Source organism: Octodon degus, unplaced genomic scaffold (assembly GCF_000260255.1).
Source record: "Octodon degus isolate 3935 unplaced genomic scaffold, OctDeg1.0 scaffold00122, whole genome shotgun sequence".
Classification (NCBI taxonomy): Eukaryota; Metazoa; Chordata; class Mammalia; order Rodentia; family Octodontidae; genus Octodon; species Octodon degus.
Window position 1 is genome coordinate 1,417,976 of NW_004524698.1, and position 14,557 is coordinate 1,432,532.

The 14,557-nt window shown below is 39.0% G+C and overlaps 1 protein-coding gene and 1 pseudogene across 1 annotated transcript in view; both read right to left on the reverse strand.

The window, feature by feature from the left end:
- Positions 1-14,557, reverse strand: part of Vwa8 (von Willebrand factor A domain containing 8) — a 441,297-nt gene that overhangs the window by 112,528 nt on the left and 314,212 nt on the right. The window lies entirely within an intron of this gene.
- Positions 3,166-4,123, reverse strand: LOC111812366 (annotated as a pseudogene).

A 14,557-nucleotide genomic window follows, 5' to 3' on the forward strand; every position in this document is an offset into this window, starting at 1 on the left:
ATAGTTACATTCCCTTAATGAATAGAGGGATTTGTTGTAATAGTGTTTGTAAATAGGATATCATGTCCGCATCTTGTACAGCAAATAACCACTAGGAAGAGAGTATGCAATGTGTTAATTATTGAAACTATCCTACCAGTTTGGTTTGAAACTGTCTCATTGCTATTTGTTTCTCAATAAAATTATGGAATAAAAATAAAATAAAATAAAATCTGGAAAGCTGATAAATGCCAGGAGAATTTGGCATTTATTGGCAGTTTTGAAGGTAATTCTGTATCAAATGTCAAAGAAAAGACAGATGCATAATATTAAATACAGAAACAATAGGTGTGTATGGTCTATATTGAGATTATAATGGTGTCAATATAATAAAATGGGAAAAAGTCTCAAGAAGTAAAACAACTATGTGTAACAAGAGGTACATAAAGCATCTTCTAGGACTCCTGGCTTCAATAAAGCAGATGGAATACATAAAAGAAAATAAAGTTGGTGAGAATACCAAATACTTAACTGAGTATTAATATTTTGCATGCAGTGAAATATGTTCTATGCAAGAATCATCTTACCTATTTTTACAGCTACTCTTTCAAGTCTTAACACTTCCACTTTATCAGAAGAGATTGAGGCTTTAGAAGTGACCTGTGTTACCCTCAGTTCCATCCTCGTAACTAGTACAGAGTGGAGCCAGGGCTCAAAGGCTTGCTCTGTCCAGTTCTAGAGTTGGTTCTTTTATGAGTTATGCTATACTGTTTTCATTCCACAATTTTTACAATAAGCAAATATGAATCATGTTTTTAAAAATGAGTCATTGGCTTGACACTGGAAAAATAAACTAAATACAAGTCACAGCTTTGCTCAGCATAGGAAAGGAAGTTTGGCTCCTTAGCTTTTGTCTTCTATAGCTTCCTTCCTACCATCTGGCAGGCAGGGATCTGACTGCACAAGGACCAGGGAATTCAGGGGCTGTAATTTACAAGTGGACAGAATGCTGTGTATCAAACGTGCACTAGGCTCACTGGTACTTCTTGCTTTGGTGAAGTGAGCCACCAGGCATGTGCCTTACCTCCCCTGGGGAGACCTGGGAGGCTTTCCTCCTTCACATTGCCTTTGTGGGCTTTTCCCTGGGAGGTGTGATCATATTAGGTCTCCTACAGATACTGCTCTAGAAAAGGGATGGGAAGCCCTGCTTTGACCTGAAGGTTTGTGTTTTCCTTTCTTTCTATTTTTCCTGCACTGAGGGTAACAGATGACTGATTCATTTAAAAAAGAAAGAATACAAATATGTTAACACTTTTGTCCCATTTGTCTTATCTTGAGTTTAAAGTTTTCTTGGTTTGGAAGCCCCAGAAGCTATGAGGCCAGGAATTTAGTTCAGTAGTACAGTGCCTGTCTGACAAACATGAGTCTTGAGTTCTACTCATGTATTCAAAAGGAGGAGGAGGAGGAGGAAGAGGGGAAGGAGGAGAAGGAGGAGGAGAGGTTATAATCGGTAAGATATTCCTAGGTCCTACCCTACTAGCATCTGAGATTTTCAAAATGTCAGATTGCCTATCACAAAAAGTTTATTCAGCAGCTTTAAAACTACCCTCAAGAAAATCCCAGGACTCACTGGCTTCACCTCTGAATTCTACTTAACATTAAAGAATTAACAGTTATTCACAAATGCTTCCCAAAAAAAATTGAAAAGGAGAGAACACTTCTCAAGTGATTCTATGAAGCTGGTTCTACTCCAATACCTAAAGCAGAAAAAGACATTATGCGAAAGACTAATATTTTTTAGTGCAAAATAACAGTAAACTGGATCCACATTTATATGTATTAAAATCAAGATTCCATATTATGACCTAGTAGGCATTATTCCAGGAATGACAGGTTGGCTTAACACATAAAAATCAATTAATATAGTAAACTGCATTAATAGAATGAAGTGAGAAAATATAATATTAATAAACACATAAAAAGCATATGACAAAAATCAGCATTCCTTCATGATAAAAACACTCAACAAACTAGGCTGATGGAACCTTCATTAACCTGATATCCATAAAAAAAACCCTCCACATATAATATTGAGTGAATATTTTTCCCATTGATGAATAAGATAAGAATGTTCACGCACATCCATTCAACATTTACTAAAGAAACTATCAAATTATCCAAGGAAGTTAGACAAGAAAGTGACATAAAATGTATCTGGAAAGGAAATAAAAAGCAAACTATTTGTATATTCAGAGAGCATTGTGTTGTATACATAAAAAAATCTTTAAAAAGTTCATTAAAAGTGATTAGAACAAGTTCACCAATGTTTCTGGATATAATATCAATTTTAAAAATGTATTTCTATACAATAGCAAGGAACAATCTAAAAATGAAATTAAGAAAACAATTTCATTTATAATAGTATCAATATAGAATAAAGTACTGCAAAATATCTACACTATAAAACTATAAAATATTCCTTTTTTGGTGGACAAGGTTCTAGTATATAGCTCAAGTTAGCTTTGAACTCACTATGTAGCAGAGACTGGCCCCAAACTTCCAGTGACCCTCCTGCCTCAGCCCCCTGAGTGCTGGGATTACAGGCATGTGCCGCCATGCCCATATTTTTTTCTTTCTTTTTGGAGACAGGGTCTTGCTGCGTAGTTCAGGCTGGCCTTGAACTCAATATGCTACTCAGGCTGGCCTCAACTCATGGCAATCTTTCCGCCTCAGCTTCCAAGGTTTTCTGCCATGTCTGGCCTCCCTTTAACATATTCTTTTTTTTTTAAAGACCTTTATTAACAGGTGCTTGCAGTTTGTTAGACTTTTTTGAAAAAATCAAGTTGTAAACTTTTATTACAAATTAAAAATGAAGTTCTTAAAAATCTCAACTTGACCAGATATGAAACAATTTAAAAACCTTTAAAGGTGTATTGAGAAAAACCAGGCTTTTTTAAAAAACACATTTGTCATTACCAAAAAGAGACGTTTTTAGGTAAAAATAATAAAAACCCCATGCTGTATAGATAATGCAGATAGTTCTATTATCTGGTCAATGGGCAAAAAGCAAGCACTTCAGGTCTTCAGTTCCAATCTTTTGTTCATTTCTTATTGCTGGAATTTCCTATTCGTTTCTTTCTTGCTGGATGACTAAACTGGATGATGGTAGAGATGTTAAGCCGGCATTTACTCAGCCCCGCCCTGCTCAGCCTCGGGAGCTAACGAATTCTCAGCTGGTGGATCGGCTGCTTTTGTCTCTCTGCCATCTTGTGGTTTAGGGTTTTCTGGGTGTCTGCGTCGGTAATTGAAGTTGCGACGGTACCGAGGTTGAGATGGCTGCTGACCTTGGGTCTCATCTCCTTGATTTTCCTTATGTCCTTCATTGCCATCCTCTCTAGGCTGTCTTTGGCGAGGAGGGCCCCTGCGGAATCATGGTCTATAACCTCGATCCATATTCTATCTCACTTGTCTACCTCGTTCTCCTGCACCCTAGCTGTCAGCACCCTCCATCACTTCTCCTTGCACAGGAGGTTGGAATACTGTGGTCGACGCCCATAGGGTCTCCGCATGTAGTAAGGTGGGAACCTTCGCCTGCGGTAGGGCCGGCGTGGCTGGGCCTGGCCTTCGGGAGCGCCCTCCATCCCTCGTTCTTTTTCCCCACTCTCACTATTCTGGTAATTCTGCTGGTAATTGCGTGGAAGACCCCTACGACGTGGATAGCTTCTGTAATGGTTCCAGTCTGCTGCATATTTACCTCCTTCAACTGGAGCTCCACCAGGGCCTGTGACATTTGCTGTCTCTGCACCCTTTTCTCCTTCAGCAACATCAAACTCCGCAGTCTCTCCATCTCCTACACTGCGAAGGTACTTCCTGGGGTTATTCTTCTTTATGGCAGTCTGGTGTACAAATACATCTTCCTTGGTGTCATTCCTGTTGACGAAGCCATAGCCGTTTCTTACATTAAACCGTTTTACTGTTCCCAAAACTTTCGTTGTGATGATCTTTTCGTCCGGCCGGCAGGTGCCACCGATGTGAGGCCGCAGCTCCCTGCGCGGCTGCCGGGGGTGCCGGAGCCGGGCTTGGTGTTGGCAGCGCTGAGGGTGGGGGCGGCGGGCTGCTGCTGAGTCCTGGCCTCGCTGCTCATGGTTGCGGTGATGGTGGCTGGGGCCGGCTCCCCCGGGTGTGTGATGGTAACTAGGCCTGCTGCAGCGGAGGGGCTGCTCAGGGTTCTCTGAGGTCTGCTCTCCGCTCCTGCTACCGATCGAACTCCCTTTAACATATTCTTGAAGAAATTAAAGAAAATCTAGATCGCTAATCAGGAGACTTAATATTGTTTAGGTAGCAATATTCTCTAAACTGCTATAAAGATTTAATGTAATTGCTATCATTATCCCAGCTGGCATCTATGTAGAACTTGACTAGCTGATCATAAAATTCATATCTTTTAAAAAGGAAAACAAATCTAGGGGATTCTTACTTTCTGATTTTAAAATTTACCACAAAGCAAAAGTAATATAATAATCAAGACAATATGTTATCAGAGTTTTTTGTATACTAACTCCTATCAGATGAATAGCTTGCAAATGTTTTCCTCTTGTTTTGACAACAGAACAGTAACAAGACAACCCAACTGAAAAAGGGGCAATAATTTAAAGAAATATTTTTCCACAGATGAATAATGGGCAATGAAAACATGAAAAGATGTTCCATACCATTAGCTATGAGACAAGTACAAATCAAAACCTCAATGACACACCATAGCAATGACACATGGGTGCATCAGGATGCCTGTTATAAAGTCAGACAAAAAAAATTAGCAAAGATGTAAAACAATTGGAATCTTCATACACCACTAAGAACATAAAATAATGTAGCTGTTTTGTGGAGTAGTTCGGCAGTTGCCTCAAGGGATAAATATCCAGTTGCCACATGACCCAGCCCTTCCACCTCCAGGTATAAACTCCAGATAACTGAAAGCATATGTTGAACTGCATGCACATGCTCATAGCAGCATTCTCCATGATAGTTTAATTAATGGTAGACACAACCATATGTCAATGAACAGAGGAATAGATGTGGAACACCCATACAATAGAGTACTATTTAGAAAGAAAATGGTAGTGTTAATGCATGTTGTAACATGGATTAACCTTGAAAATATTATACTAAGTGAACCAAGTGAGACATGAAAACCACATTGTAAGTTTCATTTATGTGAAATTCATAAAGACAAAGCAGTGAGTAGCTGTCTGGGGCTGAAGGAAAGGAGAGAATAAGGAACAATTGCTTAATAGGTTCAGAGTTTCTTCTTGGAGTGATAAAATGTTCTGGAATTAGATCAATTGTGATGGTAAGATAACCATGCATTACTATGTTCTAAATGGGTAAACTGTATCTCAATAACTTCATTTATTAAATCTTTAATACCAATCATTACTGACATTAATAAGCAGTTTAAAATTCAAGTCAATGATAATTTGCTAAGTGTACTATGTATCAATGTCTTCAAAAAGTAAGTATTCAAATTAATTGGAACCCTTGAATGGAGGAATAAGACAAGTGTGCAAGTGATTTGAGTAGGTTTTAATAAGTATCATACAAACATGAAGATGGTGATACCAGGGGAGATAGCATTTGGGATGGTCTCTGATTTAGGATGGGCTGGAGCGGGCTGCATTGGGGATGCGGATGGTTTCACCTTGGCTATGGCAAAGGTGAGTGAGGCCTAGCAGGCTAGTGCATGCTGTGACCCTGCATGCTAGGAAAACAATTCCACCATTTCTGTAGGTTTCTGATCAAGAATGGCATGTTTAGAGCTACTATCTATGGGAACTAGATTCAGTAGTTTACGTAGGGTAGGTTAGAAGACAAAGACTCTAAGCCCCACAAACTTCCCTTGCTAACCCAGAGAAAGATATTCTAATGTTCAGGTTAAATTACTTTTCTCTCTAATCAAAATGACTAGTGTCTCAGTTACTCTTCTCTCATTGCTGGGACAAAATACCCAACATCCAAACTTAAGGAAGGAAATGTTTATTTAGCTCACAGTTTGTGGAGGTTTCAGTCCATACTCAGCTGGCTCCAGGGCAGAGAGGCACATGGCAAAGAGCAGCAGTTCATGGTGGTGGCAAAGAGCAGCAGTTCATAGAGCAAAGAGTAAAGGGAGGGCCATTCTGGAATGTGGGGCTCTGTGGCTTTCCCTCAAAGCAAAGTCTCTCACCCTTGTAGTTCTGAGGCTGCAAAGAGTAGAGACCTTTTGTGATGTCCGCAGGCCATCTTTTCCACTCTCTTGTTCCTTCCTGGCAATGGAGATCCTCTCAGCTGTCTTTGTATTTCACAGCTTTATTGGAGCTTCTTTTCTGGCCAAACTCACAACATTTTAAACCATCTTGCTGGGTTCTTTGCTCTTGATTCTCAACATAATTTCTTTTGCCAGATTAACCAGTCTGCCATGCATAATCTTAGTCTTGGACAAAGTCTCTGAATTCAGATGTTGGGTAGAACACACTGTAAATGTCTAGTAAGACCCTTGGTTCAGTTCTGCTACCTCTTTGCTGATTTTTTTGTCTAGTTGATCTCTCTTTGATAGGTGTTAAGGTCCCCTGTTAAATCTGTGTCAATAGGGTCAGCCAAATAGCTCAGCAGATTAAAACACCTGCAAACAGGCGCAGGGGCCAGGGGTTCAATCCCCAGGCCAGCCGTTCTGGCCCTGCTGCCAGGCGCACTAAAATGGTGATTAAGACTGGATGTGGTGGCGTGTGCCAGTAATCCCAGCTCTTGAGAGGCTGTAAACAGGTGGATCACTACAAGTCTGACCTAGTAGTGAGACCCTAAACACCTTGTAGATCCTTCCTTAAAAAAAAAAAAAAAAAAAAAAAAAAGAAAGAAAGAAAAGAAAAATAACCCTGTTATTTTCATATTTGGTGCATAAATATTTATTATTTTCATCTCTTCCTCTTGAAGTTTTCCCCTAACAAGTATGTAGTGACCCTCTTTATCTCATTTGATCATTCTTTATTTGAAGTTCATACTATCTGTGAATGGAATAGCTCCCCCAGCTTTTTTCTGAGACTTTGTCTAAGACTGATGCACATGGAATACTGTTTTCTATCCTTTGACTTTCAGCCTATGAGTTTCATTTTGAGTTTCATTTTGAGTCAAATGTGCATACAACATATTGTTGGATTTTATTTTTTGATCCACTTTGCCAATCTATTTCTCTCAATTGGTGAATTGAGGCCATTTCAATTTCAGGTGACTATAACTGATACACCACACACACACACACACACACACACACACACACACACACACACACACACGTGCTTATCTTTGTCATGTTGTCTTTCTGCTGTTTGTTCTCTACTTTCCCCTGTGTTTAATTGCTTGCCCTGTTTGGTTTCTATTGTTGTTCCTGGAGTTGTGGTCATTTTGATGCCTTTCTAGAATGTCTTTTAATACTCTTTGTGGATTGGTTTTGCAGTCATGAATTTCTTTGGTTGTTCTTTGTCATGGAAGTATTTTATTTCTACATTAATTTTGAAAGAGCTTTGTAGGGTACATCAATATAGTTTAAATTTGTTTTCTTTTAGGACTTGAAATACTTCACTGCAAGCTCTTCTTGACTTGATGGTTTGTGTTGAGAAATCTGCTGTAATTATGATAGGCTTTCCTTTTCATCTTATGTGTTTCTTTTCATTAACAGCTTTTAATATGTTGTTCTTGTGCTGAATTTCTGGGATCTTGATTATTGTATGTCTGGATATAGATTATTTTGGTTGATGCTAATTAGAGTTCTATATGCCTTATTTGTCTGTATGGCAGATTCTTTCCTTATGTTTGGAAAGTTTTCAGCTATTCTGCAAGTCATCTTTTTATGTCATTTGTGCTCACTCCTCCTTTTTCATTAACACCCATCAGCCTCATGTTGTTCATCTTTGCATCATCTTGCAGCTGTTGAATTATTTGCTGGTTCCTTGTTATTTTTAAGAGATCTTTCCCTCTTGGTAGCTGCAACTATGTCCTCAAGATCTGAAAGTCTATCTTTATTTTCATACAAATGGTTTTTCCAGCTTTTAATTGAATTTTTAATTTCCTGGATATCTCCTTGAATCTGTTTCATGCATTCTATTTCTTTGCTATATTGTTCATTCAAGGTCTCTATCATTTTTCTATGCTCCTCTTTTTATCAGTGTCTTCTTTAGATATACTCAGCAATTCTTTCATTACGTGTATCATTTCTTTTTTAAACCAGAGAGACTTTTTCTGATCTGATTTTCTCTATACCCATCTGGAGTTGTTTCTTTACATCAGTTGCTATCATTTCAGAGATTTCAGGTATGTGATTTCCAGTTCTATGCTATTGTCTCCTGCATTTGTTCTGGGTGGGCTAGGGGCCTGAGACTGCATTTTGCTCTTCCCTCTTCTCATTTTTTATTTCAGAAAGAACTCTTTGATTTTGATTTCCCTGATAATCCTTGTGAAATTTTGACCATCAGTGCCACTCTAGGAAGAGCCTGTTCTTCAGGAATATCTTCTGTGTGTTTGGGATTCTTGGCTTGTATGTGTCCTGTGATCCTGCCTTCCCAGTTAACTGAGAATGAGATGTTGGTTTTTGATTCTTTTTTTTTTAACCTGGGATTGAATTTAGGACCTTGTGTTTGCCAGGCAGAAACCTATGCCACTGAACTATAACTGGCCCTCAGTTTGGCACTATCCTCTGTTGTTAGGTGTATGGGTATGGTAAGATTATTACCCTAGTGCTTCCTAATATTGTTATCCAAGTGAGAACAAGTGGTTAAAACAGATATGATATCCTAGCTATAGTAGCACAATTAACAATAATAACAATAGCAAGCAAAATTTAGAAATTGACAATCTTTTGCTAACTACTGGTTTTGTACCATAGGAACAAAATTTATAGTTATATAACAGAACAAATCATAAATTGAAAGTTTACATGCAAAGTATTTCCCCTTGTTAGAGTGGATTTACTCTGTGTTCCAATGGCCAGATCAGTTGCCCCGTTCCAGGTGCTTTACCTTATGTAGGGTATTGGGCCTGGGATGAGGATTCTTCTGGCCAAGCTAGTTACCCAGAGTCTTGAGCATTTCTGTGCCAGTTTCTGTCCCTTGGCTCAGGGAAATGGGCTAGGTATCTGGATTCCTCCAGCCAAGCAGTTTACCAGTTCCAAGCACCTCCATGCTGGTCCCCTACATCTGTTTATTCTAATCTACATATGTTATGGGCAAAATAACAGCCTCTCCATAAGAGTTATTATACATACTTAACAACTTCCTCAAATTTTTAAATTTAGTTCAATAGGTTTTGGTGAATTTTAAAATTTAATTTAGTTCCCTGTATTCTATAATCTTTCTCACAGGTAATGCCAAGCGCACCTGCAACAAGCGAGACATAAATTCTAGGCTAAGGAGACAAATCAAAGTAAGAGTGGCATCAGGGCAGGTGAGGCCAGGGAGGGGAGGATGCTCTCTTGGAACAGGCTGGAGCACAGAAAGCTTAGGGAGACAGCCGCACTCTACCCTGAAGGGTGAGCCCCAGATGGATGTGGGAGCAGTCCTGGCAGAGCACAATGTGAATGAAAGCAAGTTGACTTAGAGTGCATATTTAAGGACCAAGTAGACAGTGTTCTTAGCTTTGTATTTCTCATTCTTTTTATGACCACCGGATTCTGCTTTGTCATTTATAAAATGCAGAAAAAATAAAGGATAAGTTTGAGTCATTTTTAGGAAAATTGATGTACCTTGAGACCACAATGTTAAGTGAAGTACATCAAACACATAAGCTTAAGAATCACAGAGTTCCTCTTACAAGAAAAATCCAGTATACAGTATAAAATTCAAAACAAAAGACAGACCATAGAAAATAGCAAGATGGATCATGGGTACACAGAAAGGGAACTAAGACAGAGGGAAGATATAGGGAGGGGAAGGAAATCATATTTTAAAAAAGAAGAGAAGTAGAGATGATTTATGAAGTGGTGTAGATATGTATGAAGTCCCTCGGAGTGATGTGATCATCAGGCACTATAAATATGTATACAAATATATATTATTTACAGGATATGCAGAGATGTCAATGTATACAAGGAGGGCATGGAAGTAGAAAAAAGAATTAAGAAACATCATGTACATGTACCAGCTCCCACAGGATGAACGTAATCATTATGTACTGAAAACAGGTACCAATCTTTTTTGAAAAGCTCACTTTGGCAACACATAAAACTGCAAAATTAAAAAAAAAAAAAAAAAAAGAAAATGCAACAAAAAGCAACACTCTGGGCCAGATTATGTTTTTTTCCTCCAACAATTAATACAGTTCTGTTGTTTATTATTGTGATCTCAGCAGTATTTAATAGTATATTTGACATACCTTGGGACTAAGGAACAATTTTTATCTCTTTATGCTTTGGAAGTTTTTTAGATATTTATGTTTATTTCCCTCCCTTTGTTTTTCCTCTGATACAGTGTATATCTAGATATACCCCCAAAGTCCTCATTGAGGGCTTTTGGAGGAGACTGATTGGATTATGAGGGTCAAATTCCTCAATTCCTTTACTGATAAGCCTATAGGCAAACATGACTGGAGGAGGTAGAGCCTGGTTGGAGGAAGTAGTCACTGAAGCGTGCCTGGAAGGATTTCTCTCCTTCCCCATTCCTTCCTTCATGCTCTGCTTTCTGCCCGCCATGCCATGTGCCACTCTCTTCTGTCATGCCACCCCTCTGCCTTGGTGCAAGTTGACTATGGATCAGAACCACTGCAAACTATGAGCCAAAAGAAATCTCTCCTCCTTAAGTTTTGTCAGAACTGTGTCTCAGCAACTGTGTTTTAGAGATGAGGTAGCAACTAAGATATCCCCTTTCCTTCCTGGTGACTTGAGTAGATTTCATTTTTTAAATTATCTTAAAGTAGATAACAGAGTAGAAGGTAGAGGTAGACTACCTATCTTTTTGGCTTTTGCATGAGAAGCCAGAGTTAGCAAATCTTTTTGGTGAAAAACCAGACAGTAAATGTTTTAAGCTTTATGAGACGTGTGGCCTTTGTTGCAACTAACTCAGCATTGCCCTAGCAGTGCGTAGGCAAAAGCAGGCAGTACTGTGTGGCTATGGATGTGTTCCAATAAAACTTTATTCATGGACACTGACATCTGAATTTCATACAATTTTCATATGTCACTTGATGCAGATCTTCTTTTGACTTTTTCAAGTGTTAGAAATATAAAAACAAATTTTAACTTGTGTATCCTGTGAAAACTGGTGGCATAGTTTGCCAGTTCCCAGTTTAAATATTGTAATGATTTCAGGGTAACTTAAAAGAGAGTGTAGAACACGAAAGCAAATTTAACAATATAGTAATTTAGGAAAGTTTAGAAGAGGGCCAGCGAGATAGCTCAGAGGTCTAAAGCGCCTGCTGAGACAAGCTTAGGCAAGTGTGCAGGGATGGCAGTTCGATCCCCAGCACCACATGCTGTACCAGCTCTGCTCTCAGGGTGGGCTGAGCTGGCCACAACAAAAGAGAGACAAGTTTAGAAGAGAATGGGACTTCATCTCCTGACCCTGCTTATACTTTGGTGAGAACAGCAGTTTAGAGGGAGCTGGAGTGCTCTGCCATTTTCCCCAGCTTGAAAAAGTATGACTTTAATGCCAAAATGTCAAATTAATGAGGTTTCATTTAAACACCTAGGCTTTGACCTTTTCTTGGAAATGAGAGGATGGACCTGCTTTTTCCCATGATAACAGCTAAGCAAGGCTATTCCTACATGGTCCACAACTTTCCATTCACCCGAGATCATCCTGCTGTCATCCCCCCACATAACCTGGACACAGCTCTAAGCATGCAGTCCAAAGCCCGCTGTGCAGGGAAAAAATCTGTGTTCTTCGCTGGGTATAGCCACCCACAAGGTTTTGGCTCTATTGAAACAATGTAATAAAGATGAATAAAATTTGCTCTTCTCAATTAGAGAAATTTAGGCTGAAGGTCTGGCTCTGTTCTTTATTAGCAGAGTGTTCCTGGGCAAATTGCTTAGCTCTATCCTCAGAATGGGAACAATGCTACACATACCAAACTGAGCAGTACAGGGTTGTTGTTTTCGTGTGTGTGTGTGTGTGTGTGTGTGTGTGTGTGTGTTACTGGGAATTGAACTCAGGACCTTGCACTTGCCAGGCAAGCACTTATTCTATCTCCTGGCCCCCTGAGCAGTACAATGATCAGACAAGAGAGTGTTTTGGAAGCAGCCAGAGCATACTAAACTGCCAAAAAACAAAAACAAAAGCAAATTCCCACTAGAATGGAGAAGTCCTTTTATTATGTCTATCTTTTGATTTTAGACCTTGTTTTCTACTCCCTTCACCTTACAGAAAAACAATGTAAGGCCCAGAAAGGTAAAGTGGCTGCTCAAAGTCACATACTAGTGGCATCACTGTGAAGAGGAACCTGCTTTCTTAATGCTTGACCTCAAAAATCGCTCTGTACCACACTACTTCACTAATACTTCCGAAATCTTTTCATAAATGCCCTTCCTTTCTCAGTCAAAAGATTTTCTAATGGAAATGACATTGACACAAGACTTCTGGCCAGCCAATTACAACTCCTAAATATAGTAAAGTGACAAGAATTTCTCAATAGTGGTTGAAGTTAAAATACTTCAGCTGAAATGTTCCTGTGCTAAGCTCACTGCCACCCTCATGTGGTCAGTAAAAATAACTGCAGGTAAATAAGAAAAGTGTACAATCTAAAATAGGTGCTTAAATATAGTAAGATGGGGAAGTGTCAAATACTATCATTAAGGGACCAGGGAGATAGCTCAGTGGAGTAAGCACTTGCCTAGCAAGTGCAAGGACCTGAGTTCAATCCCCACTTCTGCCAAAAAAAATACTATCATTATAATTTTATTTTTTAGGCCCTGGCCACTGCCTAGAGGGAAAATTATTTCATTTCTGACCAAATCTTTAATGAGGTTGCTAGATCATAATGGATGATCTTCTTAGGCTTTGTTCATAATATAAATACTTGTTATAATGTAGAAAAATATTCAGCATGTGTGGTGACTGTATTATCTAAGATTTTCATTGGTTTTCCTCCATACACACGACAGCAGATGACACAGCATTCTGGGTCTCTCTGAATGCCACCAGTATTTATAGGGCTAAGTGCTCCATCAGGGTAGAGTTAACCTGGTAGCTGCTCCAAAAAGTCTATTAAATGCACGTTGTAAGCACACACTGCTGGGAGCAACGTGGAGTATAGAGAATGTATCAGAGAGATGCTGATGAGTTGCACATGGTCAGGAGCTCTGCACATCCATTCAAGTGTGCAGTTAATTTAGCCAATTGGTTACATAGACGTTAGAACATTTCTTTTGCATTAATAGGTTAAACTACAACAACAGTGCCAAACCTCCAAATCACACATATATCAGCACAGAAAATCAGTGACAAAAGTAATGGGATTTAGGGGCCAGGGGTTCAATCCTTGGTCCTGCCGTGCTGGCCCTGCCCCCAGTGTGTACTGAGATGGCAATTGAGACTGGGCATGGTGGTGTTCACCAGTAATCCCAGCTCTTGGGAGGTGGATCACTATGAGTCCGAACTAGTAGTGAGATCCTGAACACCCTGTAGACCTTTCCTTAAAATTAAAAAAAAAAAAGTTACGGGATTTGCTTTATGCCTCAGAGGAAGAGAGTACTCACAATGATGGCAACAAGTCAGAAAGATGAAGGCACTTCTTGAAGGGTTGGCTAAATCTGGGCAGCAATATATTAAAATCTATTAAATGAAGTGAAAATCTATGAGGTTATAATAATCAAAACAAACAAAGGCAGGAAGGAGGGCACTTCATTACACAAGATGCCAACTAATTTATGTGGAAGGGATGATGGAATCATAACAATCATAATCTGGCAGCTATAGCAGTAATAATTGTTTCAAGGAAGAATTACCAATGGATGATAAAATTAATGGATGAATGTTTGGTGAAAGATGGTTACAAGTCTTGAAAGCCATGCCCTCTAAACACATGCATTTATTATAAAAGGAAGTAATAGTAACTTCACAGTGGAGAAATAGATCACCTTAACCAAAAATTCAGAATTTACATTACCAGTAATGGAACAATCGACATGGTGTGTTGTCCCAAATAGGATCCTTTGAGAAGAAGGCATTTTGTGATATTTCTGCCAAAGATGCACATACTGGCTCAAAAAAAAATACCAGGTGGACCCAAACTGAAGGATATTTTACAAAACTAATTTAGACTTTTCAAAAATGTCAAGGTCATGCAAGTCAGAGAGAGACCAGGAATTGCTCAAGTTGAAACACACCAAAAAAGACATGCTAAGAAAATAGACTATGGACCTCAATTGCTTCCTTTTGCTATTAGGATGTCTGAAATTTGAATAAGGTCTATGGATTAGACATTGATGCCACATCAAGTCATATTCCTGATTTTCAGGTCTGTTTTGAAGTTACATAGCAGAGTGTGCTTTTTTGGAGGGAATTCTGAAGGGTTTAGAGGTAGTGAGGCCTCAAATCTATACCCTACTTTCAGGAAAAAAAATTAT